The sequence below is a fragment of the Hyperolius riggenbachi genome, chromosome 2 (genome assembly GCF_040937935.1).
Source record: "Hyperolius riggenbachi isolate aHypRig1 chromosome 2, aHypRig1.pri, whole genome shotgun sequence".
NCBI lineage: Eukaryota > Metazoa > Chordata > Amphibia > Anura > Hyperoliidae > Hyperolius > Hyperolius riggenbachi.
The window spans coordinates 480,590,493-480,617,980 of NC_090647.1; the positions used below are offsets into that span (position 1 = coordinate 480,590,493).

The following is a 27,488-nucleotide window of genomic DNA, read 5'->3' on the forward strand; positions in this document are numbered from 1 at the left end:
AATGCGCCTGGCCCGACATGTCACTCTTCCTATGGATGATGGCGTCTTATTTAGTGATCCGCTAGATAGGAAAGTGGACTCAGATATAAAGAAAGCTTTCTTAGCTGCAGGAGCAGCTTGCAAACCGGCGGTAGCTTTGACATCACTTGCAAAAGCGATAAGAGTATGGGTAGAAAATATAGAAGTGGCTATCAATTCCGGAGCAGACAAGTCGGAAATTATAAAAGCATTAGACGAACTTAAGCTTTCGAGTGACTTCATTGGCGAAGCGGCAATAGACACAATCAGGTCTTCTGCAAGATCGATGCTTCATAGTGTAACTGCTAAGAGAGCATTATGGCTAAAACCTTGGGCAGCTGATCAGTCATCAAGGAACAATTGGTGCCGCATACCATATGACGGGGTCCACCTATTCGGAAGCCAAATGGATGGAGCCATTGCCAAGGTGACAGGGGGTAAATCGGGTCTCCTTCCACAGGATAAGAAATCAAGACCCTCCAATCCCCAGCCATCAAAAAGATCGTTTCCCAATAAATTCCAACAAGCCAAAAGTTATCGGCCAGGGAGGCAGTTTAACCGTAACTGGAGAGGCACCCAGTCATCCTTTCTTAAAAATATCAAGCAAAGGTCAGCTCCCGTCTCGCAGCAGAAGCCAAAGCCCTTTTGAAGGTGTGCCCACCCAGACGAGACCGGTTGGGGCAAGACTTCAAGCGTTCTGGAGCGTCTGGGTGGATACGATACAAGATCCATGGGTGACAAAAACACTAAGGAAAGGGCATGCATGGAAGTTCAAAAGAACACCGCCTTCATCGAGATTCAGAGAAACACTTCTTCCCCGCAATCATCAAAAATGTCAAGCTCTTATGGAATATGTGGACACTTTATTAGAAGCAGAGGCGATTGTGCCAGTCCCGGAGAAGGCAAAGGGATCGGGAATCTATTCTCCGCTATTCTTGGTTCCCAAAACATCAGGAGGATGGCGCCCAGTTCTAGATTTGAAATTCCTAAACAGTTTTATAAAGGTCCGCCACTTCAAAATGGAGTCTCTGCAAACAATAATAAAGATGATAAGAATCAACGATTGGATGTCAACTGTGGATCTCACGGATGCATATCTGCATGTCCCGATAAAACAAAGATTCCAAAAGTTCCTGAGGTTTGCAGTGGACAAAGAACACTTTCAATTCCAGAGCCTTCCATTTGGGATCTCGACGGCTCCTCGAACATTCACAAAGATCCTGTTACCAGTGATTGCACTTCTAAGGGTAGAAGGATTGCGAGTCTACCACTACTTGGACGATGTGTTACTAGTGAGCCAAGATCGATCCACCCTACTGAAGCATCAGCACAGATTGATAGAAACATTGGAGTCGTTGGGATGGTTAATCAATTACCAGAAAAGCAAGTTGACACCATCCCAGGACATGGTCTTTCTGGGGGCTCGATTCATAACTCAACAGAACAAGGTATGTTTGCCGGAGGAGAAGATCGCTGCAGTACAGGGGAAGGTAAGGTCAGCTCTGTCACAAAAGAGATTGTCAGCCAGGCAAATTCAGAGTCTGCTGGGAACTTTCTCATCAACTATACCCCTTGTAAAATGGGCGCATTGGCATCTAAGGAAACTGCAAACCTTCTTTCTCCAACATTGGAACAAATCAAGTCTGTTGCAAAAGTTCATTCTCCCAATAGAGGTGAGGAACTCCCTGCAGTGGTGGTTGATCAGGGCCCATCTTCAGAATTGCCATCACATTCAGCCGGAAAATCCAATAGTAGTGACAACAGATGCCAGTCTAGAGGGCTGGGGAGCTCACTGTTGTGGGTCCTGCATCCAGGAGAAGTGGAGACTTCCGCAGAGGGGTGTGCCTTCCAACATTCTGGAGCTGAGGGCAGCTTACCTGGCACTGAGAGCATTCAAGCATATAATCTTTCAGAAATCAGTGATGCTACAAATAGACAATACGACAGCAGTATCATACATCCGAAGACAGGGAGGCACCAGGAGTTGGACATTGCTCAGGGAGACAAGTCAAATGATGTCTTGGGCACAGGAGAATTTGCAAAATCTCTCAGCAATATACTTACCAGGAGTCCAAAACGTTCTGGCAGACCGACTGAGCAGAGATTTTGTGGACCCCCACGAGTGGTCTCTGAACAGCAAAGTTTTCCAGGAGATTGTACGGAAATGGGGGATGCCCCAAATAGACCTGTGTGCCTCAACTTCGAATACGAAGTCTCAGAGGTTCTTTGCGAGGTATCCGCAGGAGTTTGCGGAGGGGACGGACTGTCTAGCGCAGCAATGGAATTTCGAGATGGGCTATGCCTTTCCCCCGTTTCCATTAATAACCAATTTACTACGCAAATTATTGAAGGAGCAGTGCATGATCATTCTTATTGTGCCCTATTGGCCAAGGAGACCTTGGTTCACTCTACTAAAGGAAATGAGTATGGAAGATCCACTGATACTACCCAAGATCCCAGACCTTCTGCACCAAGGAAGTCTGTTGTACCCGGAAGTCAGCAAGTTAAATTTGATGGCTTGGAAATTGAGAGGAGGAAGTTGATAGCCTTGGGATGTTCGGATGAAGTTGTTTCCACCCTGTTGAAAGCTAGAAAAGTATCAACTAATGCAACGTACCATCGTATCTGGGAGAAGTTTATCATATTTGCTTCAGAAAATAATCTTGACGCAACCTCACCAAGGGTACAAGACATACTGAGTTTTCTCCAAACCGGTGTGGAGAAAGGTCTGAGCGTCTCGGCCATTAAAGTTCAAGTATCGGCACTTTCCGCCCTCACGAATGAAAAATGGGCATTCAACCCATTGATTGTGCAGTTCATTCAGGCGCTTCAGAAAATGAGACCCCCTAGGAAACCTTTTTTTCCGCAATGGGATCTATGTGTTGTGCTGGAGGTTCTATCAGGTACACCCTTCCATCCGGTGGAGTCAGCTTCGCTACAGAACATAGCCCTGAAAACACTGTTTCTCACAGCAATCTCGTCAGGAAAAAGAGTCTCTGATCTACAAGCTTTAGGCTGTTCACAGAACTTGTTACAGTTTTTCCCGGATAGGGTTGTGATCAGACCTGTACTGTCCTACATTCCTAAAGTAGCCTCCACGTTCCATATAAACCAGGAACTCAACTTACCTACCTTATCAGCAGGAGAAGAGTGTCATCCTTTAGATGTAGGGAACAGTATTAAAGCTTACTTGAGTAAGACTGCTTCCTTTAGAGCATCGGACCATCTCTTTATTAACATCCAAGGAGCAAAGAAAGGTCAGCCATTAGCAACCAGAATGATAGCAAGTTGGTTGGTGAGGGTGATTCAGTTCAGTTACAGATTAAAGGGATTGGAAGTCCCTAAGGAAGTCAATGCTCACTCAACTAGGGGTATGGCAGCTTCGTGGGCATCATTTGCGAAGGTCTCTGTAGAGACAATATGTAAGGCAGCTAGCTGGTCCTCACCTCATACATTTCTCACACATTACCATGTTAATCCAGCATGTTTAACTTCCTTGGAGTTTGGAAAAGCTGTACTATCCGCATGTGCTAAATAAATTTTGTGTCTTTTGCATTCCCACCCTCTCTTCCTGATTTGTTATATCCCAGGAGTATGCCGCCATTTCTGTCCAGGAAACCGGAAAATTGTATACTTACCTTCCGTAATTTTCCTTTCCTGGATCAGAAAATGGCGGCATACGAATCCCTCCCTCTTGTCCATTCGAGGACTGATTTTTTCACGAGAATGGCAGGGGGGGGCGGGTTCTTTTAATTTATTCAAAAGATCTGTCCATCAGGGTTCAAGGGGAGGAGTTGAACCCAGGAGTATGCCGCCATTTTCTGATCCAGGAAAGGAAAATTACGGAAGGTAAGTATACAATTTTCCGGTTTCATGATCTCTCACTTCCTCAAACTCAACATGAGTATAACAGAACAGAATTTTTCCAACGTTTCTGTCCACTTCTCTGCCTTATCTTATTAGTTTCCAGATTCCACTCCAACCACATAATCTGTTCTGCACAGCACCTTCTTCTCTTGTTATCTAAAATTGTCTCCTTACATCCACGTAAATGTTACGGTAAGAACCAGAAGTCTGGGATCTCTCACTTCAAGTGAATGGGAGCGTTTGTACCAAGCTTTTATGCGCGTTTGCACAAACGCGGCGTTCGGGTCCCAATTTTCACTGGCGTTTAAGGAGCCCCTGGAAGCTACATGTTGCTTCCAGGGACGGTTAACCGCGACGGGTAATGTCCCCCTAGGGGAAGAAAAAACGCGACCGCATCCGAACGCAATGCGAACGCTGCTGAAAGCCTGAACGCATCACAAACGCAACGCCAACGAACGCGACGCCTCCAAACGTCCGTCTGAACCAGCCCTTAAACTGGAGTCTATTGTTTTCAATCAGTAAGATGACAATCAGGTGTGAGTGTGCGACCTGTGTTATTTGGATGTAAAGGTAGGATGGAGGTGCCCAATGTGTGTTCTATTTTAGTGTTTTAAAATATAACTGGAAAGTTGTACTGGTGTCTATATCTTTTTGAGAGGTAAGCGATTAACAGTTAGGGCTGGAACCCACAGGAGCGCTTTTGGCAGCGTTTTGGCAGCACTGCGATACGCTAGCAGTTTGCCAAAACGCTGGGCTAATGTTAATGAATGGGGCAACTTCCACAGGAGCGTTTGAGTTTCTCAGAAACGCAAACGCAGGGCGTGCAGCATTTTGGGAGCGTTAGCGCTTCAATGTAAAGTATTGAACTGCTAGCGGAAACGCTCAGCAAAACCTAAACTGAGCGGTTTTGCTAGCGTTTTGCGGTTCAGCACACTGTAACAAAATGAAAAATAATTCACAGGACCAATCAGGATAAAAACGCAAAACGCAAAACGCTAGGCACCCGCTGGGGAAAAAAATACAATGTTGCAAAACACGACCAAAAACGCGCATGAATCCGCTTGCAAACCGCTCAGACAAAACGCTAGCGGTTGCGTTTTGCGTTTGCGGTTTTCAGTGGGTTCCAGGCCTTACAGAGGTCTCAACCCCTCCAGGGCCCTCGGCCCAAAGGGGACCCGTAGGGCTCTCCCTCAACCGCAGTATTAGCTCTTTATTGATCCCGTACTGGTAATAATTCCTTCTATATATGCTTAACATAGTAATAATCATTTACAAACTGTTCCCCATCCCCTCCTTGCACCTCTCACACTGTGGTTGTCCTTTGCAGGTTTTTGTGAGCTGTATCAATTGTTATGTATAGAGTGCTTGGGGGGCAATATAAAAATCGCACTGGGGCCCATAGCTCCTTATCTGCGCCACTGGCGATTACCTCTCTTTTTTTTTAATATTTTAAAACACTGAAATATAACGCACATTGGACGGAGGCAGGAAATTTGGGCGCATGAGGCAGGTAGACAAAAAGGGCGCTGCCATTCACTCCCATAATAAATATCGTTTAATGGGCGCCCAACAGGAAAAAAGGGCGCCGGACTTGTGTATGGGCCTTTAGGCACCACCAGGGGGGTCTTAGGTTTAGGCACCACCAGGGGGGTCTAGGAGTTAGGGTTAGGTACAGGGAGGGTTCTGTGTGAGTGTAGGGTTAAGTATAGTTTTAGTAACATTCTTATTAATGTTTTATAAAACGCTATTATACATTTAACTTTTTAAACAGGGAAGATTAACGTTTTTACAATTGCCGATTTCATACACATTATTTAATGATTTATAACTTTATAAAACATTATTTTTAAACGAAATATAGCACAATTTTTTTTAAACGTTATCCATGCTTATCGTTTAAAACCCTGCGCCCTTTTTTCCCAATCATCCCTGCAGGTGTCTCCCTCCATGTTACTTGGTCCTAGGTTTCCAATAGTTGCACGTTGATCCTTGTAATTTATAGAGCTGAACAGAATTTTTTTTTCCTTAGCACAAATTGTCTTTCATCTTAAAGGAAACTTAAACTGAGAAGGATATGGATTTTTCCTTTTAAAATACTACCAGTTGCCTGGCTCTCCTGCTGATCCTGTGTCTTTAATACTTTCAGCCACCGCCCCCCAACAAGCATGCAGATCAGGTGCTCTGACTGAAGTCAGATTGGATTAGCTGCATGCTTGTTTCAGGTGTGTGATTCAGCCACTAATGCAACCAAAGAGATCAGCAGGAAGCCAGGCAACTGGTATTGTTTAAAAGGAAACATCCATATCCCTCTCACTTTAGGTTCCCTTTAACATTTTTGCAATGATTCAAGATTCAAGCACTTCATTGTCACTGTGTAACAACAAAATTACTTTTTATAACAGCCCCAAAAGTTCATGTAAAGGGACATAGTGAAAGTAACGAAGCGCCCAGAGGCGCTCACACGCTTTATGGACCTGAACCAGTTTTATATGCTCCTGTACTGCCTGATGAAGCGGGACTGTTGACCACGAAATGCGTTGCGATTTTATGGAGCTGTGAATAAATTGTATATTTTTTACTCTGCATTTGAGTATATGTCCACTACCAGAGGGAGGCAAGTCCACCTCGACTTCCCTCTTTTTATCATTTTTAGAACATTGTTTTACTCTGCTTGGTGCCTCTGTTCATACATATTACAGCACGATTAACTCCACCCCTGGTGGAGGGGTTCTTTCCCCATTTTCCTATCTACAGAGAGCGACTTATACCTGAGTGGGGTCAGGTACTAATACTCCCCACCTGCCTGTCAAGTGGTTACCTGATGGTAACCCACCTTTGTGAGTATAAGAACCTTTGACATTACATTATATATTGAGCTTACCAGACAATATTGCACTATTGGGCTCTTGGTGTCCTCAGTTTTGTTTTTACTAGTTTGCAAATATAGTTATCCTTTAAAAAACAAAATATAGATTTGTTTATGAAGATCAGTGATTGCCCAGAGCAACTTTTTTTTTGTCAGTTATACAGCAGCGGCTTTTGCTCCAGCTGTCTGTGTGCTGGTTTGAAAAATAAAAAAAAAGAATCACTCCTATATTGTTTTAAAATAAAAATAAGTCCAAATGTAGCCAGCATCAATTATTTATTTGTTCTGTTAGTGAATTATGCAGACAGCGGAAAATGTCCATAACCAGTGCATTAGATGCCCGTTGACGGTGATGTGATGGACAAAAATCACAGTTGCCTACTTATAGTGCTTTCATACTTCCATGCTGATTCCAGATGCAAAGATATTTGAGGGAGGAAATTGACAACACATGGTTCCTTTTCTGATCATTAAAGGTGTCCTTATCAAAATTTGCTACACCTGCATTTCCTTACCATTGTTATTAATTTTAGATGGAAGGCTGCGATTGGGTCCTACCCATCCAGTCTATGCTGCATAACTGATATTTAGTTTTGGTTTGTTTTCGGTTTACATTAAATAAGAACTATCACGAAAATCTTAACATTTAAAACGCATACAAATCAGAAGTACATTTCTTCCAGAGTAAAATGAGCCATAAATGACTTTTCTCCTATGTTGCTGTCACTTAGGCCTGGTGCACACCAGAGGAGTTTTTCTGAGCGTTTTGAGTTTTTAAATCTGCTGCTAATGTTATCCTATGTGTCTGTGCACACTGGAGCAATGAGGTTTTGTAAAAAACCCCATAGCATTACATTGGGAAGAGCTTTTGAAACCTCTAAAAGCTCTTCCCAATGTAATGCTATGGGTTTTTTTTACAAAACCTCATTGCTCCAGTGTGCACAGACACATAGGATAACATTAGCAGCAGATTTAAAAACTCAAAACGCTCAGAAAAACTCCTCTGGTGTGCACCAGGCCTTACAGTAGGTAGTAGAAATCTGACATTACCGTTAGGTTTTGGGCTAGTTCATCTCTCCATAGGGGAATCTCAGCATGAGCATGGCCTTTATACTTTTGTAAGGCCCAGTGCACACCAAAACCGCTAGCAGATCCGCAATACGCTAGCGGTTTTGGGAGCTGATTTCAGAGCGATTCTAGGCATGTTTAGAGAGGTTTTCTAAACATACCTAGCGGTTTTGGGTGTGTTTTTGTGTAGCAGATTACACATATTGTTACAGTAAAAGCTGTTACTGAACAGCTTCTGTAATAAAAATGCCTGGCAAACCGCTCTGATCTAGCGTTTTTCAGAGCGGTTTGTGTTTTTCCTATACTTTACATTGAGGACGAAACGCTTCCGAAAACCGCAAACGCGCAGCAGGAGGCGCGTTTGCGGCTTGGCAAAAACCTCAAACCGCCGGTGTGCACCATCCCATTGCAATACATTAGCCAAGCGTTTTTATAGGCGGATGCGGCCGGCGGATCGCTCCAAAAACCGCTCGGTGTGCACTGGGCCTAATACATTCCCTGAAAAAGATTTATACAAAGATGCTGGACAGCCTCCCTGCTCTACGTACACTTTTTTGGCATTTGGATGGAGCAACTGCTATTCACTAAGTCCTTTTAAAAATAAAGGAATCCCCTATAAGAAGATGGGCTAGTCCAAAATCTGTCGGAAATGTCAGATTTCTACTGCTGACTGTAAATGACAGCAACATAGGAGAAAATAATTTATGGCTTATTTAACTCCGGAAGAAATGTACTTTTTATCTGTATATGTTTACATGTATTTTAAGATTTTCGCGACAGAGGTCCTTTAAAGAGACTCCGTAACAAAAATTGCATCCTGTTTTTTATCATCCTACAAGTTCCAAAAGCTATTCTAATGTGTTCTGGCTTACTGCAGCACGTTCTACTATCACCATCTCTGTAATAAATCAACTTATGTCTCTCTTGTCAGACTTGTCAGCCTGTGTCTGGAAGGCTGCCAAGTTCTTCAGTGTTGTGGTTCTGTGATGCATCTCCCCCCTCCTGGCCCCTCTATGCACACTGCCTGTGTATAATGTGCTCTTGAGATACAAAAGGAAGGATGTATACAGCCTGCTTGTGTATGAATGTATTTTCTATGTGTGGACATACTGTACATCAACCTACTTCCTGTTTTGTCGGCCATTTTGTTTGTTTATAAACAAACTTTTAAAAGCTGTTTTTAACCACTTTTATTGCGGCGAGGAGCGGCGAAATTGGGACAGAGGGGAATAGGAGATGTCCCCTAACGCACTGGTATGTTTACTTTTGTGCGATTTTAACAATACAGATTCTCTTTAAGGGCTGGTTCACACAGGCTTCTGCTGAGCTTCTGCTCAGCATCTCGTTCACACGCTGTGGTTTTTTTCCCTAAGAATGCCAGTTTTCTGGGTTTTTGGTATTTTTTGCAGGAAGTATAGGGAAAGGATGTGCTTTTATGGGCTTTCATTGGCTTTGAGTGGTTTTCAGTGGCTTTTGCTGGCTTTCAGACGCCTTCTAGAAGCTACAACAAAAGAGTGGCTCTGCACTCATAGATCAAAGGATGACTGAGGCTGCTGTGTGCAGCTTGTCAGTGTGCTCAAAGCCAATACAGTTCAATGCAGCAAAACAAGATGGTAGAAATGCTTGGCACTACTGACAATAATGTATTGCTTCATTCACTTGACTTCACAAAGCATGCATGAAGAGTCCATGTTGTGCATAGCATACAGTATGAAAAGTGATACTTATCGTGAGCAGCGTTGAGGGTATGTGGGATGACAGTGGGCAGGGGCATAACTAGAAATCACTGGGCCCCCCTGCAAAACTTTGGATGGTGCCCCCTCCCGACAAAATCCCCCTCTGCCCCCCCCCCCCCCACCCACACTTTCTGCACAGGTAAACTGAGAACCAAAGTTGTTCAATTGGCCAGTGCACACTTGAATGTGTTTTCCCCATGCAGATAAAAACAGACAGCAGGGAAGCACTACACGCATTTTCTCTATCAATTACATTAGCTTCTGTGATAAATCGTGCATGTTTTCACACATACACAGACACATGGTACGCATAAAACACATACAGAAAACTGACAGACGAGTGTACTACCAGCCTCAGCTTATTACATTCACTCTGTCCACCTCTGATAAAGCGGAACTGGCTCTGCAGACTTCTCCAGCATCACTACAGTATACAGCACTTGGGGAGGGGTAGAGAGGTTGGGGGCTGGGCGCTGTACACAAGACCATGCTGAACACTGAATAGGGACTGTCTACTAATCTTTGTCTGCAAAACTTTGTATGATTCCTTATCAGTGGCTGAGCTGATGCAGTCATTAGAACAATTGTGCAGAGAGCAGAAAGTCTCTCCTTGCCCTTAGTTGTCAGTCTCTCAGGATGGGCCCCCTGTGGCCTCTGGGCCCCCCTGCAACTGCATCCCTTGCAGTGTCTATTGTTACGCCCCTGGCAGTGGGTGCCGCTGGGTGCGCGGCCTGGGTGCATTAGGCCGTGCACCCTGCGGCACCCACTGTCATCCCACATCCCTACAACGCTGCTTACGATAAGTATCACTTTTTATACTGTATGCTATGCACAAGATGGACTCTTCATGCATGCATTGTGAATTCAAGTGAATGAAGCAATAACTTATTGTCACTAGTGCCAAGCATTTCTACCATCTTGTTTTTGCTGCCTTCTAGAAGCTGCATGTTGCTTTTGAGACCAGACGAGACGCAGAGATCAACTGCCAGGCTTTCATGAAAGCCTGCAAAAGCTTGTACTAAATGCTTCCATTCACTTGCATGGGACAGCGGTAGATCCCTAAAAACATTACTTTTAAAAAGCAACACTAATGCCAGCAAAACATCCATGTGAACCAGCCCTTGCTTTAAAACTTTTGTATACACAAAGTTTTTATGTAAGCTCTCTATTTTGACCCTGTTGTTCGCTTATTTGAAAAACTAACATTGGCGCCTGTGACAGCACCCAATTTGTAGGCCGCTAATCACGCCCAAATTACCTGTTCCGCTTTAGAGTATGTCTTCATAAAAGGAGCCACTATCAAATGTTTTAAGCTATTGTAATATTTTTCAAATTTCCTGCTATATTAAAACGCTTTCAAAGATAAATAATGAAAGTGCACTTTTTCTTTTCCTATCCCTTCTTTATTTTTAGCACCTGAGCTTTATTTCTTATCTACAGTAGTTACATTTATGGAATCTTGATTAATTGATGCATTATCCACTAATAAACTTCTCATGTCAGCCATTTGCCTTGTTGCATCCGCCTACATATGTCATCATTTTCTCAGAACTGTGCTATAGTCTAGACATCTGTAAAGAACATTTGGGTGTGAGATATATCTGTGCTGCTCCATAGCAACCAACCAGGAAAAAAAAAGTACTGCAGGATGACAGATGTGGAAAAAAAAGGGTGATTATAAATGTTTTTTTATAGAGCAATGCAAATTGTTCTGACATGTTTATAAATATGGTTCATTGTTCTTATAATGGCCTACTGTGTAGTACTGTAGTCTGTGGCATAGCATTCCAGAAAATTACTTAAAGAGGAACTGTCGCGAAAATCTTGAAATCTAAAACACATACAAATAAGTACATTTCTCCTAGAGTAAAATGAGCCATAAATTACTTCTCTCCTATGTTGATGTCACTCACAGTAGGTAGTAGAAATCTGACATTACCGACAGGTTTTGGGCTAGTCCATCTCTCCATAGGGGATTCTCAGCATGACCTTTATTCTTTATAAAGACATTCCCTGAAAAAGATTTATACAAAGATGCTGGCCAGCCTCCCTGATCGCTGCACACTATTTTGGCAGTTGGACGGAGCAACTGCCATTCAGTAAGTGCTTTTTAAAAATAAAGAAAACCCTGAGAACCCTCCTATGAGAAGATGAGCTAATCCAAAATCTGTCAGTAATGACAGATTACTACTTCTTATTGTAAGCGACAGGAACATAGGAGAAAAGTAATTTATGGCACATTTTACTCTGGGAGAAATGTACTTCTTATTTGTATGTGTTTTATATTTTAATATTTTTGCGACAGTTCCTCTTTAAAGAAAACCTGTAACAAAAAAAAAACTCCTCTGGGGGATACTTACCTTGGGAGGGGAAGCCTCTGGGTCCTACTGAAGCTTCCCCGTCCTCCTCCATCCTGGCAATCCAGCTCTACAAACCCCCGAACAGCAGCAAGGTAAACATTTACCTACCACGATCTATTGCAGATGCAGTAGCGGCTTTTCGTTCAGTCTCAGGCGGAAATAGCCCAGCCGATCATAACCGCTCTACTGCGTAGGCACAAAGGACTCCTGCGCAGTAGAGTGGATACGATCGGGCTTGGCTATTTCCGCCTTAGCTCGAACGAAGAGCCGCTACTGCGCAGGATCATGGTAGGTAAATATTGTGCAGTTTGTCAAGGAGGTTTCGGAGCTCTCCTTTATCAGCCCAGCAGAGGCACGATAAGTACAAAGAACTTTCACTTTGAATTGCTCACTGTGATTTGTGTTCACTTCTTCATGTACACTTGCCAAGTTTTATTAAAGCTGCAGTGCCAGATAACTCTTTTTCTCCAGACTGTTTGTCACTTTGCCTAAACTATCTAGAGCACTGCTGGGGTTTGCACATCCAGCAGCCATCCATGCAGCTGCTGACATCCATGTCAACACTGAGTGCCTGCTGCCTCCCTTCTTTTGCTTTTCCGCATCCCCTAAAGCTATGCCACTGCTTGTTCAGTATTTGTACACCCCTAAATTTCACTGCTATCACAGGTCACCTTTACAAGTAGCAAAGAAACATTATATTCTTCTCCTGCGCATATGTTCTTTTGATGTCATCAAACGTAAGGAAAGTACCTTGGAGTGCTATGTACTCATGCTATACACTTATGCACATGCTGTACACATACTTATACACTGGACTCCAGCAAGCAAATTGTACACCAACCCACATGCTATATACCCTCATACACAGTACACTCTTCCGCATGCTACACACACACTATACACTTACTTCATGCTATACAGACACAAATGCTGTGTAGTTACATGCTGTACACTTGCACGCATGCAGTACACTTACCCACATGCTGTAGACACGTGCATTTTAGATGTAATGCTTTACGCTCTGTACACTTACCTATTTGCTGTATACTTACCCATGGCATGCCATGCCTAGTTCTATCCTTTAACCTTTGCCACGGGCAATGAGCAGCAGCTTCATAGTAAAATTCTCTGACCTTTGTCATACCCAACAAGCACCCTATATATACTAGGTTTGTTATGCCTATATGTAAAAAAAAGTGTGTAAAATAAATAATGCAAGTATACTGCATTATTAATCAGGGAATCTCGTTACGTTCTTGTGAGCAATCTTACTTATAAGTACATTACCATTTTCAGCTATTAAAGGCATGGTATCACCATGGCAGCCTCCACATCCTTCTCACTGCACGTTCACTTTAAATAAGCCAGGCCCTCTCACACTCATCCCAGTGATTGAGACACTTGAATACTTTCCTGTAACGATGGGTGTCAACACGCTGAGAGAATCTGATTATTGGTGAGCTGCAGACTCACCAGTAATGCAGATATACACCAGATTATGAATGATCTGCAGAATCACTAATAATCCAGGTATGTCTAACTTCTGGACACCTTAGGCAACAGTAACACTTTGAGAGAGAACCGCCAGAAGAACTGGAGGCAGAAAGGAGAAGGAGATTCACCCCTGGCTGTGGGTGAATCCCCTAGGCCAAAGGCTCTCTAGGAGAGGAGCCTAGGCCTGGTTGCAGGAAGCCCTGCTGCTAATAAGAACAGATATGTCCTATCTGGATGTGAGATCCTATCTCTCAACACCCTAGTGGCGAGATAATGAAGTACAGGTACACAGTGCTAGTCTTGGGTGTGTGGTCTGTATTTACAACACCCCGGAACTAGTCTATTACATAACATAGTATTGACACAGTATCCTAGTCTTGGGTGTGAGGTCCTTAGTCACAACACCCTGGAACTGGTCTAAAGCATAACATAGAACTGACACAGTATCCTAGTCTTGGGTGTGAGGTCCGTAGTCACAACACCCTGGAACTGGTCTAAAGCATAACATAGAATAACATAACATGAGAAGGTAATCTAGCTCAGTGTGGATTCCCAGGTCCTTCCTGGTTCAACCACACTGTAGGATCTGACTAAGGTCTGTGTGCTAACACATGAAGCATATGCAACGGCATACGATGTGAGACTGAGGGACGAGTGGTTATATAGTGCAGCGCTGGCCAGCGCCGCCCAGTCCCTTCCAGCCAATCCGCATCGCTCCTTGGATCAGCTGACTAACGGAGTCAGCAGATCCCTCTCTGCTTCCCATAAAGCTTCTGTCTTGCCGCGCGCGCGCGTGTATTCCTCAGCCTATGTGCACAGGAAGGCTGTATCACATCAGACACATGTCGCCGCGCGTAAACCGCCGGACTGGACGCGGAAACAGCCGCCACGCCGTCAGAGCATGCGGCGGCCATTCCGCAATCTTTCACATTTCCACTTTAAAAAAATTTAATAATTTGGAGCTTTATGTACATTTCCCACATACAAATACTGAACTTGGTATCACTTAATTCACTAACTAGGCACGCTTAACCACTAGACTTGTTTCCCCTTATGGACTAGAGCAGTTTTACATTTTTGCAATACCCGATTTAATCAGCAATAACTTTTTCAATAGCTTAGTGATACATACATCTTTTTTTCTGGAGGGACAAACGAGACTTTCTTTGGGTGCTTTTTCACTTTAGGCATTACTTTATTCCCTGTGCATTTTAAAGAGGAAGAAAAAAAATAATTTTTCTGTTTTTCACCAGTTACAGTTTGAAAATAAACACCGCCACTGTAGAAAAAGATGTCATTTTTTAATCTATGGTATTTATCACCTTTATTTTACCACTTAAAGGAATACTATCGATTCACATATTTTTTTTCAATTGACACAGGAATTGTTTGGGAAGTGCTGCTAAGTACTGTTGTATACATTTTAGTAGCAACTTCTTTGTTTACTATTAGCAAAATACATTCAAAGTTTACTGACAAAACTGACGGCTGACTGAGCCATGAGGAGAGGGGAAATTTCCCTCACACTTGATCAGTTAACTCTATGGCCCAGTGCACACCAAAACCGCTAGCAGATCCGCAATACGCTAGCGGTTTTGGGAGCTGATTTCAGAGCGATTCTAGGTATGTTTAGAGAGGTTTTCTAAACATACCTAGCGGTTTTGCGTGCGTTTTTGTGTAGCAGATTACACATATTGTTACAGTAAAAGCTCTTACAGAACAGCTACTGTAACAAAAATGCCTGGCAAACCGCTCTGAACTAGCGTTTTTCAGAGCGGTTTGCGGTTTTCCTATACTTTACATTGAGGACAAAACGCTTCCGAAAACCGCAAACGCGCAGCAGGAGGCGCGTTTGCGGCTTGGCAAAAAACGCAAACCGCCGGTGTGCACCATCCAATTGCAATACATTAGACAAGCGTTTTTAGAGGCGGATGCGGCCGGCGGATCGCTCCAAAAACCGCTCGGTGTGCACTGGGCCTTTGTGTAGCTCTGTGTGTGACAGAGATAGAGAGAGCTCCCAACAGCTGCAGATCCTGTGTCCTGTGTTTCTGACTGAAGTGTCTGAAGAGAGCAGAGGAAATGTAACTAATTGTCACAGCTTTTTCATATTGTTTTTGCTTTCAGAGTTTGATATGTTTGATATTTGCTTTCTGTAGTCTGATATGCAACTCTGGCTGTGCATTGAAGCAGACACCCCTTCTGTAATTGATTTGTCCCAATATAGCTAAATCCTACCCTCAATAAATTACAGCTTTTGCCTCTGATATTTAACATGAAAAGTAGGAAAATGTTTACACAGCTACTTAGACATTATTTGTACATTGTCGCTTCCCCCCCCCCCCCCCTTTCCTGATTTCCTGCCCCCACATACCATGGCTCTATGTGACATAGCATGTCGCTAAATCTATAAATTTTTGATGTTCGCTGCTCTTTGAGAAAGAAAATATATTTTAATATGTTTTAATTTTTCTGTGTATGTGGTTTTATGCAATTTGTATGTACCTATTCAGAAGAAATATGCCTTGCACCTGGAAAACTATGGTTTTCTCCTCTGTCCCCTCCCCCCTTTTGGATGTGGTTCAGAGGATCAGGTGTTCAGACAATCCCATATTTAAGGGGAGTTTACCATTAGTCAGTTAGCTATGATTAAGGGCCTGAATGGCTCGAAACATGTCAGCTCTCTGATGCTTGTCCTAATGTCTTGCTGATGTATATGTCCGAATAAAGCTTGGAACCTTGGACTGGTGCGGACCTTCCGTTTTTTCGTCATTTTAGAACACTTGGGTATCGATAGTATTCCTTTAACTTACGTTTCTGGTACAATGTATGGTGAATATATTTTATTATGAAATAAAGCTATTTTTTTCTTTAACGTGTACTTTTTTTCTCCTTATACTGTATTAATAATGAAAAGTCCATAATTGTCTAACTATCAGGAAAAGTGCCACAACTGTCACCATTTTTTAAAGGGAAGGTTCAGGGAGGGGATTAAAAAAATAAAAATAAATTTCCACTTACCTGGGGCTTCCTCCAGCCCGTGGCAGGCAGGAGGTGCCCTCGCCGCCACTCTGCAGGCTCCCGGTGGTCTCTGTACTGCGCAGAACTACTGCGCATGCGCAGTACAGCCCGGCGGACGTCCGATGACGTCAGCGCGCCGGCGTGGGACGCAGAAGTGCCAGGAAATGGAGCGCAGAAGAGCCTGACCTAGCAGCCGGCCTGGCCAGGTCGGGTCGGGCACCGGAGACCACCGGGAGCCTGCGGAGCGGCGGCGAGGGCACCTCCTGCCTGCCACGGGCTGGAGGAAGCCCCAGGTAAGTGGAAATTTATTTTTATTTTTTTAATCCCCTCCCTGAACCTTCCCTTTAAAGTCGACATGTAGGGCTATTCAATAATGGGTTATTGGGAATATACAGAGTTGTGCAGTTTGGCTGAAATTTTCCCTAATGTAACCATAATTTTGAAAAAAAAAAATTCAGTTCTATATTACATTTTTTTTTAAAGATGGCAGCAGCTTCAGCTTAAAGTGACCCTGAGACGGGGCCACGTGGATAAAATATACATACTTGGGGCTGGAGGAAGCCCACTTCGGCCTGATCGATCCCACGCCATCCTCTCCTGATTTTCCCTTCTTCCACAATTGGCCCCGGAAAGTCCTCCAGTCTGGGGCCAACTGCTCCTGCCGCATTCACGTTGCCGGGAGCACTCTGTGCCTGCGCAGTATGCTCCCGGCGACAGAGTGAGACATGGGAATGCGCCTGGCCGGACTGCGCATCCGCTGACTGGCAGATTTTTCAGGGCCAGTAGCGGGCGAACGGGCACTCAGAAGAGAACAGCGTGGGAGCGATCAGACCGGAAGGGGCTTCCTCCAGCCCCAGGAATGTATATTTTATCCATGTGGCCCCGTCTCTGGTACACTTTAAACACCACCCAAAATCTATTCTACCACTTGTCACGGTTAAAATGGCATATGCCTGACTTTGTGTACAGGTTGTTCGGCTGTGCTTGAGCTGGGCGCAGGGTGAGCCGAATGACTGCTCATCCTGCTGCTGCTCAATACCCTGGCGGCGTTAAATACTATTCCCCCTCCGAGTTGCTACAAGTTGAGATGTAATGTGGGGTCTGGCAATCACCGGAGCCCTAAATTATCCTTACGCGGGGTGCGCAGCATAGCTCTTGTGCTATGGCTGCGCCCAGCTTCAGTGCTCGACGATCAGCGGCGGGCGCCGGAATGACCTGATTCGCTGACTTTATAGGTCTCTGAGCTCGTAGTACACTGTTAATATTCTTGACTTATTTGATAAAATACACTCTCCTTATCTATCTTTAAGATGCGCTTAAAAACAAAATAATGCTTAGGTCATAAGCACATAGGAATATTTCAAATTCAAAAGGTTTTAACCTCCTGGGCGATGATCCCGAGCTGAGCTCGGGGTAAGCCGCCACTGAGGATTTCTCAGCCCCTGGTGGGCTGATTTCCACACTTTTTGCTTTGTTACATGCAGCTAGCACTTTGCTATCTGCGTGTACAAGTCGATCGCCGCCGCTACCCGCCGCGTTAGAGGGCCCCCCTGAGACCCGCGTGCAGCCTGGCCAATCACCGCCAGGCTGCGCTAAGGGGTGGATCGGGACTCCCTCCGACGCCATGACGTCGATGACATCCTGATCGTCGCCATGGCGACGGGGGAAGCCAAACAGGAAATCCCGTCCTGAACGGGATTTCCTGTTTGCTAGGGTCGCCAGAGGCGATCAGAAAGGGTGGGGGGATCCTGCTGCACAGCGGCTATCATGTAGCTAGCGCTAGGCTAGCTACATGATTTAAAACAAAAATATGTAAAAAGTGCTGCGCCGCCTCCCTGGCGATTTTATTGTATCGCCAGGGAGGTTAATAGCGTTAAAGCTCCCTATATGTTTTGCCTTGCTTTTCCATTTTGTTGTCCGTCTCTGCAAGTTTGGAGGTATGAATAAGTGTGAAAGACATGACTGCCTGTGTTTCCAGCAAGGGGGATTAGCAGGATTAAATGATGGCTTTAAACGCTACACATGTAGTGATTAGTGCTTCATATGCCAGTGGGCATTTAAAGAATGAGATAGACAGAAAGAAGGATTATCTAGGTGCCTGATAGTAGCAGGAAGACTCTATGAAAGTGTTGAATATTTTTATTGATGTATTCTGCTTTCGTCAGATCAAGATTTTCCCCTTTTTGTATTGTTCTAAGTGGCAAGCTGAGTTCCCTTTCTGGCATGTAGAAGGCATAAATAGAATCAGTATGTAAGTATATGAAAGAAAATGTAAATTCATGTGTCTTGTACCCAGAGAAAGTATTTTACGAAGCAGGTAATTTGGGTGCCGACGGCGGTCCGGTAAAATCAGCTGGATAGCATACTGGTAAGGCTGTTGCCTTTGATGTAGGACTTGAGCCCTTTCACAAGGAGTCTTTGGACAAGGCCCCCTAATGATCCTGGTGGCCCATGGAGTGCGCCTAAAGTGGCTGTAGCTCTGTTGCTTTGAGTCTGCCAGAAGAAAAGCGCAATATAAATGTTCTGTGTCTTGTCGAGCCTAAAATGGGCACCGCATAGATCACAATGTTACTTGCAGTGCCCAATAATTATATTTAGGTAGTGCAAGATGACGTGAAAAACGGTGAAAGTACCAGCGGACGGGTGGCGACGTAATGCAGCGGCCAGTGTGAATGGTACCTGCGCATCCGCTCAAGTCGCTTACTGCGCAATTTACACATACATTGTTTTTGTGGAATAGTGTGAACCCGGCCTTACCCATTGCCCAATAGTAGAATATCTGTAACTCTACCAATGCACTACTAGCAGCTATCTCCAGCGCCAACATTACCGCTGCAATTTTTTTTACATGCATTATAGTTGCTATAATACTATAAAAGTAACGTTCCCACTTCCCAACTCATTTATTTTTAGTATTTTTTTTTATTTTTTTACCAAACCGCTTCTATATTTCACGTTAATCCTTATGCCACAATTGCCATGTTTATAATGTAGCAATCACCGGATCAGCACTTTACTGATCACCAAAAATCATAGTCCCTTTTTGAAGTGGAGTACGGCAGAGTCTACAATGGAGAGCAATGAGGTTTGTGTCAAAAACTTTTTCACTCATTTGCCACAAATCATCACAAATTAGTGGTATGTGGCTGCAATGCACGTTAATAGGCCACATACTGCCACCTTTTCTAGCGAGAACTAGCAGATACTGCTGATACTCTATTCTACTGAATGGAGTTGTGGGTCACTGCTTTAGGGTAATTATGGTACGGTGATCAAAGCACTGATCACTACCACTAAGATCATCTTGTTTTTGTAAGGAGCCCCTTTATGCTGGGAATACACCATAGGGTTGATTCACTATAACAAATAGCGTGCCTTAGCAGAGTAGCATAGCAAGTGCTACGAACTTATGCCTGCTAATTGGCAATGACGAGAGCTCCACTTATCCTGCCCTGAGCCCCTGCGGGACCAATCACTTTAAAGGACATTATCCCTGCACTTTGATTGGCCCAATTGGCTACCTGTCACTTGACAGGAAACTTGACAGGCAGCCTATTGGGCCAATCAAAGTACGAGGATAAAGTCCTTTAAAGTGATTGGACCCGCAGGGGCTCAGGGCAGGACAAGTGAAGCTCTTGTCATTGCAAATTAGCAGGCAAAAGTTCGTAGCACTCGCTATGCTTCTCTGATAAGGAGTGTTAACTCTGATAAGGCATGCTATTAGTTATAGTGAATCAACCCCCATGAGTTTTTTTGGCAGATAGATGACTCGATAGATAATTTCTGACAGGTCCGATCTGATTTAGATCGTTTTTCTGATCGATTTTCTCATAGAAGTGAATGGAAATGGAACAGAAAAATTATCAGAAAATCGATCGGAAAAATTATCGGAAAATCCTTCGGACAGAAAATCTGCTGAAAAAAACGTATTGTGTATTCCCAGCGTCACACAATTTTTTAACTTATTTGCTTTTGTGGTGAGGTACTTGTGTAAGCGGTAGATACATGAACCAAAATCCTGCTGGCAGACGGTTGGATCCTGTTCATGCAGATTTTGCCTAATATCAATAACAGGTTAAAATCGCTGCCACAAAGTTTATTTTTCATACTGGGAAACCGGTATGAAACTGAAGTCAGATTAGGCCTATAGAACCAGTTTTCCAAGAGATTTACTGTATCACAATCTGTGTGGTTGGGCACTGTCATAACACAATAGCATACCTTTAGATGTCATCTTGCTTTTCGTATTAAACAACTCCCTTCAGCTTCCTCAGAGTGGCCTGTTAAACAGTGTCAATAACTCTCATTACAAGAAGTGAAATCCACCAGAACACCATTCAGGTCTTAAAATACAGATTTTAAATTAAAGAACAACTATCGCAAAAATCATAAAATTTCAAGTACATGTGAACATATACAAATAAGAAGTACATTTCTTATAGAGTAAAATGTGCTATAAATTATTTTTCTCATATGTTGTTGTGGCTTACAGTAGGTTTTAGAAATCTGACAGAACCGACAGGTATTGGACCAGCTCATCTCCTCATGGGGGGTCTTCAGTGTTTTATTTATTATTAAAAGCACTTAGTAAATAGCAGTTGCTCCATCCAACTGCCAAAAAAGTGTGCAGCAAGCAGGGAGGCTGGACAGCATATTTGTATAAAATCTTTGCAGGGAGTGTCTTTATAAAGAATAAAGGCCGTACTGAGAATCCCCTATGAGGAGATGAGCTGGTCCAAAACCTTTCGGATCTGTCAGATTTCTACTAACTACTGTACCTGACAGCAACGTAGGAAAATAGTAATTTTTGGCTCATTTTACTCTGGAAGAAAAAAATACTTCTTATTGGTTTGTGTTTACATTTATTTTAAATTTTACACTTAACGACAGTGGTCATTTAAATTAAATTTCCACCCAATTGGTGTGACCACTATTAGATTTATTCAAAGATCGCATTGGGCTCTGTATGGTCTCCTTAGGCCTTTGATAGACCCTACCAGTGTGCTGGTTCATATAGCCTCCTCAGTGGATAGCGATACCTCGTAAAAGAATGCACCAATAGCGTCATTCTATTAAGATACACTAAAACGTTTTTGTTTTTTTAAATGCACTCACATGCGGCTCCTTTCATAACAGGCTTAGAGATTGTGGGCTCTCCCCCATTTCCTCCCGGTCAGGCTAGCAGAGTGGCCATGTGCTCGTCCCCCATCAGGGCCCATCAGGGCCCATGTGCAATTAACTTTTTCACCAGAGTTTTCTCCTGGGTGATATTTTCACACCTTGCCATAAAATACCCTTTACACCACCAGCAAGCAAGAAAATACTTAATAAATTTGATAGTACTTTTTCACCAACATTTGGGTACTTTTTCAAATGTAAACTGCTGAAAAGTTATTTTTTAGAGAAGATGAAAATGATCTCCTAGGAGATAACCCAGGTGAAAAAGATAATTGCATATGGGCCCAGGCTTTCGCCACATTAGGGATGTGGAGCCTTGACGCTTGACCTTTTGACCTTTATGCCTTCCATCCCTCCCCTCCTGAGTGGGCCTGTCCTGGCATCCTCTATGATTCGCTGTGCGGGTAACACAGGGCTATATTAGAATCATTTTCTGTACTCACTATCCAATCATGGGCGTGCGTTAACAATACAGCCAGTGGCGTCACTAGGGGGTTGCAGTAGGTGCGGACCGCACCAGGTGTCACCAGCAGAGGGGGTGACATCAAGCTCCAGGCTAAGGGAGAGTGAACTAAGGCTATGTAAATATGCAAAATAAAAGTATGATTAGTTTTGTTTAGCCTGGTGAGGTTGGAGGTTCTTGGCGTAAGAGACGGGTGAAACCATGAGTTTCCGCACCGGGTGACACCAACTCTAATGTTTAGATTCTGACCTCCCAAATCCTTGTGGAGATGGCTTAGCAAGGGCCACTCTGGACTTTCTAGACCTTCAAATAAATCTGGACCAAGCCGAGTTAATATCCTGACTATCTTTATGTCTCAGGAGGAGAGCAACAGTCTGAAGGGGGAATAGGAGCCTCCCAATGGTAATCATTTTCACTAAGGCCACCCTTCCCGCAACACCATTCAATTTTCATAAAAATCTACCACTCCCAATTCTTTTCTCGGACATAAAATAAAAATGGGAAATTCAAATTTCTTGAACGAATTAAAAAAAAAAAAAAAGCTTTCAATTTTTCTGTACAGCCGATCATTTTTATCGAATTTATATCCAATTGGATATTATTGTATCGTGTGTCGCCACCTTAGGACTGTTCACAGCTAGAGCTATATGAAGATGCCCTGCCTGCAACTGCTGACTGTAGTCCTCACCATTTGCTTGTTATACAGGTGACATACGGACCCTGAAGGCTGTCACTGACTATGGTACCTCCAACAGAACAGAGTAAAACAAGCATTTGAACAGGTAAGCAGCAAATGCCTTACTTGCTTCTCCCTCACCTCCTGCTGCTCTTGAAAGTGACATTATTCATATCAGAATACTCACCCGGGATGACCTTACCTCCAATATGAGAGACTGAGCTCCACATTCCGATCAGAGCTGAATCAAAACTGCTGAAATGGCAGCTCTGGGCACTAGAAATGATTGGCTGCAAGCCCAGAAAGAATAATTCAACTCTGCTTTAGAGCTCAGTGCCAATGTTGACATCTTAAAAGCTTATTTAGTAACTTGTGTTAAATTTAAATATTGAAATCCTTGATAATTTTTCTTAGTGCAATAACCAGAGATTGAGTGGAATTTCAGAAGCCGTGACTTGATGTAAAGGAATTTGCTCTGTGGCAGTTCACCAATATTTAACCAGACTGAGAGAACAAAGATGTGAGCCTGAATGGCAAAACGCTCAAGTGCTAGCGCTTTTGAAAGCGCTAGTGCAATAGAAACCCATGGGCCCATTCTCACGTGGGTGATTTGTAACCATTTTCAGGCGATTTTCCGGCAGTCGCGTTTAGTGCTACAGAAACGCCGATCGCGAAAAAAATCGCCTGAAGTGTGAATGGCGATTTTTGGCATTAATCGCCAAAAAACGCCAGAGCAAAACGCTAGCAAAATTGCTAGTGTTTTGCATGTGTGAATGAGGCCTAAAGGGTAGACACCCTGTGGCCTGTGGAGTATCTGCATTATTTCACTGTTAAAGGGGCAATGCTGCAAGTGGCTAGAAAGGATGATCTTGTTTTGGGCGATATCACTATCAAACTGTTTGTAGACCTCTCTCCAATTTACTCAAAAAGAAGAGGGACTGTGACGGTTGGGTTTACCAGCAGAACCATGCAATCTGCGGTATCGTTCAAATAGGAGCACAAAATATGATCTGGAGTACCCCTTTAAATTCATTAGCCTGCTTTTAGAAAATGAGTGTTCTTCCATCTCACAACCCCTGCACTGGGGGGATGTGAGTGTTTGTTTGTACTTACTGAGAGAAGCCATTTACCCTAAAGCTGCATCTACACGCGTAGATGCGGCCGCAATGCTCCTTATCAATCGAGCCGCTGATGCAGCTCGATTGATAAGATCCGACAGGACGGATCTTGCTTCCGCCGATTCCCTGCTCGCTCCCCGTGAGGGGACAATGGCAGGGAATCGAGCGGAGGATAAGCGGCGCCGGCGGGAACGAGCGGGGAATCGAATGCGGCGCGAGCGGGGACGCGGCGGGCACGCGCGGGGACGCGGAAGAGGCTATCCGGCGGCTAATCGAGCCGCCGGATCGCCACAACATCTCCTCAACATCTCCCCGTGTAGACGGGGCTTAAAACCAGAGCCATTCACATAGCTCACAAATCTACAACAAAGGTACTTTTTGATAAAAGGATATATGGACAAGAAAACATTCTGCATGTCCAAGCCAGCCACGCATTAGAGGAAATGATGTGGTGTTTATTCTGCCTAGATAGGGGTCCATAAACCATGATGGCAGAGTCACTGGTTCATACATGTAAGGTGATACTATCTATGCCTGGACAAACAGACCGGATCGTAAAATGATTAGAACCCATTCACATTCCTGCATGTAGCCTGTCCTTTAGAAACCCAGAGACATGCCCCTTAATGAGACTTTGATATCTCATTTCACAGTAGTCAATAATTCGATGGATATTTCGGAACATTTTAGGCCCAGTGGTCCACAACTAGCAGTGCGTCATGCCACCAGCGCAGCACACCTTCTAAGACATTAATCGATCACATAGTTGCCTCACAGCGCGAGATATCGATTACATAGACAGGCAAGGTGTCACTCCAAGTGAGTTTGATATCGATTGGTTCAGTGCATGATGACGGAATGTAAAATGTTGGGTTTTATATGATATATCAGATATCCGCTGAGTTATGGCATAATTGGAGAAAATGCCAATTCGGTCCCTCAGACTATAGCGGCGGACTTCAGCAGTCTGAGGTCAGATTGCTAAGGGTGGGGAAACCTCTCTTGTTACCATCCACACCCTCTGGCAAGTGGCAAAGAAAGGGTTAAAACCGACTGGACACTCAAGCTGGGAGAGAGTCCTGCTGCAGCCATCCATACCATCAAAGGATAGGCATTTCATTCTACCAAAGGACTTCTATCTATTCCACAGAACTTTCCATAACTGGACTTCGTATCTTCTGTTGGACTTATTATCGCAAAGGACACGGTAACTTGACAAATTGCTCAGATTATTAATAGCTATTTTCCCATTTAATCTTTAGCATTCCTGTGTCGATTTGTTTCATTTGCTAAATTTCTGTTTTGCATTATTTCTTTAAATAAACAATTAAAAATCATTTGTCTAAGTGCTGTTCTGGAACATCGCCAAACGGATTCATATCTACGTAGAGACGGTACCATAACTGTTTTTTATATTAATATTGTTAGTTTTGCTATCTCTAGAAAGGTTGTCAAATTAACCCTATTTCCCACAGGATTTAGCTAGCGTTAGACTTAGCGCATTCGCACGCTTTATTGCGGATTGGTGGCAGCAACCTGGCCTCTATATAAGATCCCAGATTGTATCGATTGTATAACACTCGAAATTGGACTGTGTGTGGGCTCACCAACCAATCCAAAAGGTTGCTTTACCTGCAGTGCTGACTGCCTTCAGGATTTCCTCAGGGACTGAGGCTTTATGGCAAACTGCAGCAAAGGGAACAGGAATTGGTGGGTGACTGCGCATATGGCACTGCCACTACAATATACTACAAATATCTGGATAGCGTGCGGCGGCGCTGTCTTGATCCATTGCGTTCCTACTGTCACAGGCAACACAACGTCACTGTGAAATCAAAAACAGCTGGGAGATTTTTTTAGCTTTCTATGTAATATGAAGTAAAGTACTTTTCAACCTCTAGCTGAGAGCTGCAATAAACTCTAGTCGCCTAATTCAGAATGACTAGGTGCAGAAGTCCGAAACCCATTTTTTTGGATTTGGTCAATGCAATGTACTCCTTGACAATTCCCAATACCTCTTCCCCCAGAGACAACTGTTAACCACTCAAATCTCTCTTCCCAATTCCCAGATTCTGGATACATAGCTTGCCAGTTGCCACTGGTCACACCACTCAATTTTTACAGCATGGTCAGCCAATTTCCAGTTGTCCGAACCTTATTTTGTTAGAAGAATAATGACAATATTCTCATATTTAACTGACCTACACATCTGTCCACAAAACCTGTCCAACCTACATTTCCGATCTTACTCAGAGGTACACACCTAGCCGATCACTCCACTCCTCCAATGAACTTCGGTTGACCACCCCTCGCATCACCCAGTCCCATGCACGCCTCCAGGACTTCTCAAGAGCTGCTCCAACACTATGGAACTTTTCTACCTCCACCCATTAGGGCAGCCCTCTCCTTCAACACCTTCAACACAGGGTGTCCGTGGTGAAGTCTCCATTTTCTACATTCCGTTTTTTGCAAGCATTATTGCCAAGTAGAGGCAAGCCATTCTTCCATGTTTTTATGTTTTTCGTTGCTGCCAATTTTTCATGCACTTTTTCTTATCCACATAGTAATTCTTTCAGATCTTCTCTTTGAAATAATGTTTGTTAAAATACAACGTAGATTCTTAATATGTTTATACCCACATACAGTCTCCAACTATTGTCAAGATTTCCTAAGAAAAAAATGCTAATTGGAATGGGATGTAGGCTAGGAAATAATGGATGCAAAGTGGATACAAAGACATGACATCATTCGTTCACCCTGGCGAAGGCCTAAAAAAAGACTCATCTTCCTCCGCCAGCTGAAGAAGTTTGGCATGGCTTATGAAGTCCTGGCAAGATTCTACTCCGCCACCACAGAATCTCTGCTCTTCCATCCATGGTCTGGACACCTGCTCCTCCGCCAGTGGGAGACACAAACTCCAGAGGGTCATTAGATTAGCGGAGAGAATCATTGGGAAACCTCTCCCTGCACCCAACTCTAGACTGCGTTCTAGAGCGTTGAGGATAGCTAATGACCCCCCTCATCCTGGAAATTGCTACTTCAATAACCTCCCTTCAGGTTGGAGGTTTTGGGGCCATCTACTCTAGAACCACAAGGCACAGGAACTCCTTTTACCCTCTGCCATCAACCTCCTGAACTCCACCCACCTACCATCTCCTCCTCCCCTCCTTGTTAGGTTCACGGACTTGGCCCCATCATTGACATTCTGTATGTAAGGGACTACATCTGTACTGTACCTTTATCGGCTGCTCCCAAGTGCTTAGTCTACAATGTCTTTAATCATTATCTTGTATGGTTCTTTATATTGCATTATTTTGTAAAGGCTGAATCTTTGTATGTGCCAAACCTAACTCCGGGCATGACCCGGTCATGCTTGCCAAAATAAATGATTCTGAGTTAAAGAGAACCCGAGGTGGCATTTCATTACGTTAGTGGGGCACAGAGGCTGGTTGTGCACACTAACACCAGCCTCTGTTGCCCCATCGTGTGCCTCAAAGACCCCCCTGCTCGCCGCTATACCCCCACAGTGCTGGCGACATGCAGCGTGTCGCCAGCACAATGTTTACCTAAGCGCTGTCTGTCAGCGCCGCTCTTCCGCATCGCTGATAGGAGGGAAGGGACACGGG

The 27,488-nt window shown here is 43.9% G+C and overlaps 1 protein-coding gene across 1 annotated transcript in view; it reads left to right on the forward strand.

Annotated features, from left to right (window-relative positions):
• The first annotated feature begins 18,533 nt into the window (after positions 1-18,533).
• The window catches only part of LOC137544906 (apoptosis-inducing factor 3-like), a 234,219-nt gene continuing 225,264 nt past the window's right edge, over positions 18,534-27,488 (forward strand). The window contains exons 1-2 of the mRNA XM_068266005.1: positions 18,534-18,678; positions 22,775-22,850. The gene's annotated coding sequence lies outside the window, so the exon portion shown is untranslated. The remainder of the gene's footprint in view (positions 18,679-22,774; positions 22,851-27,488) is intronic.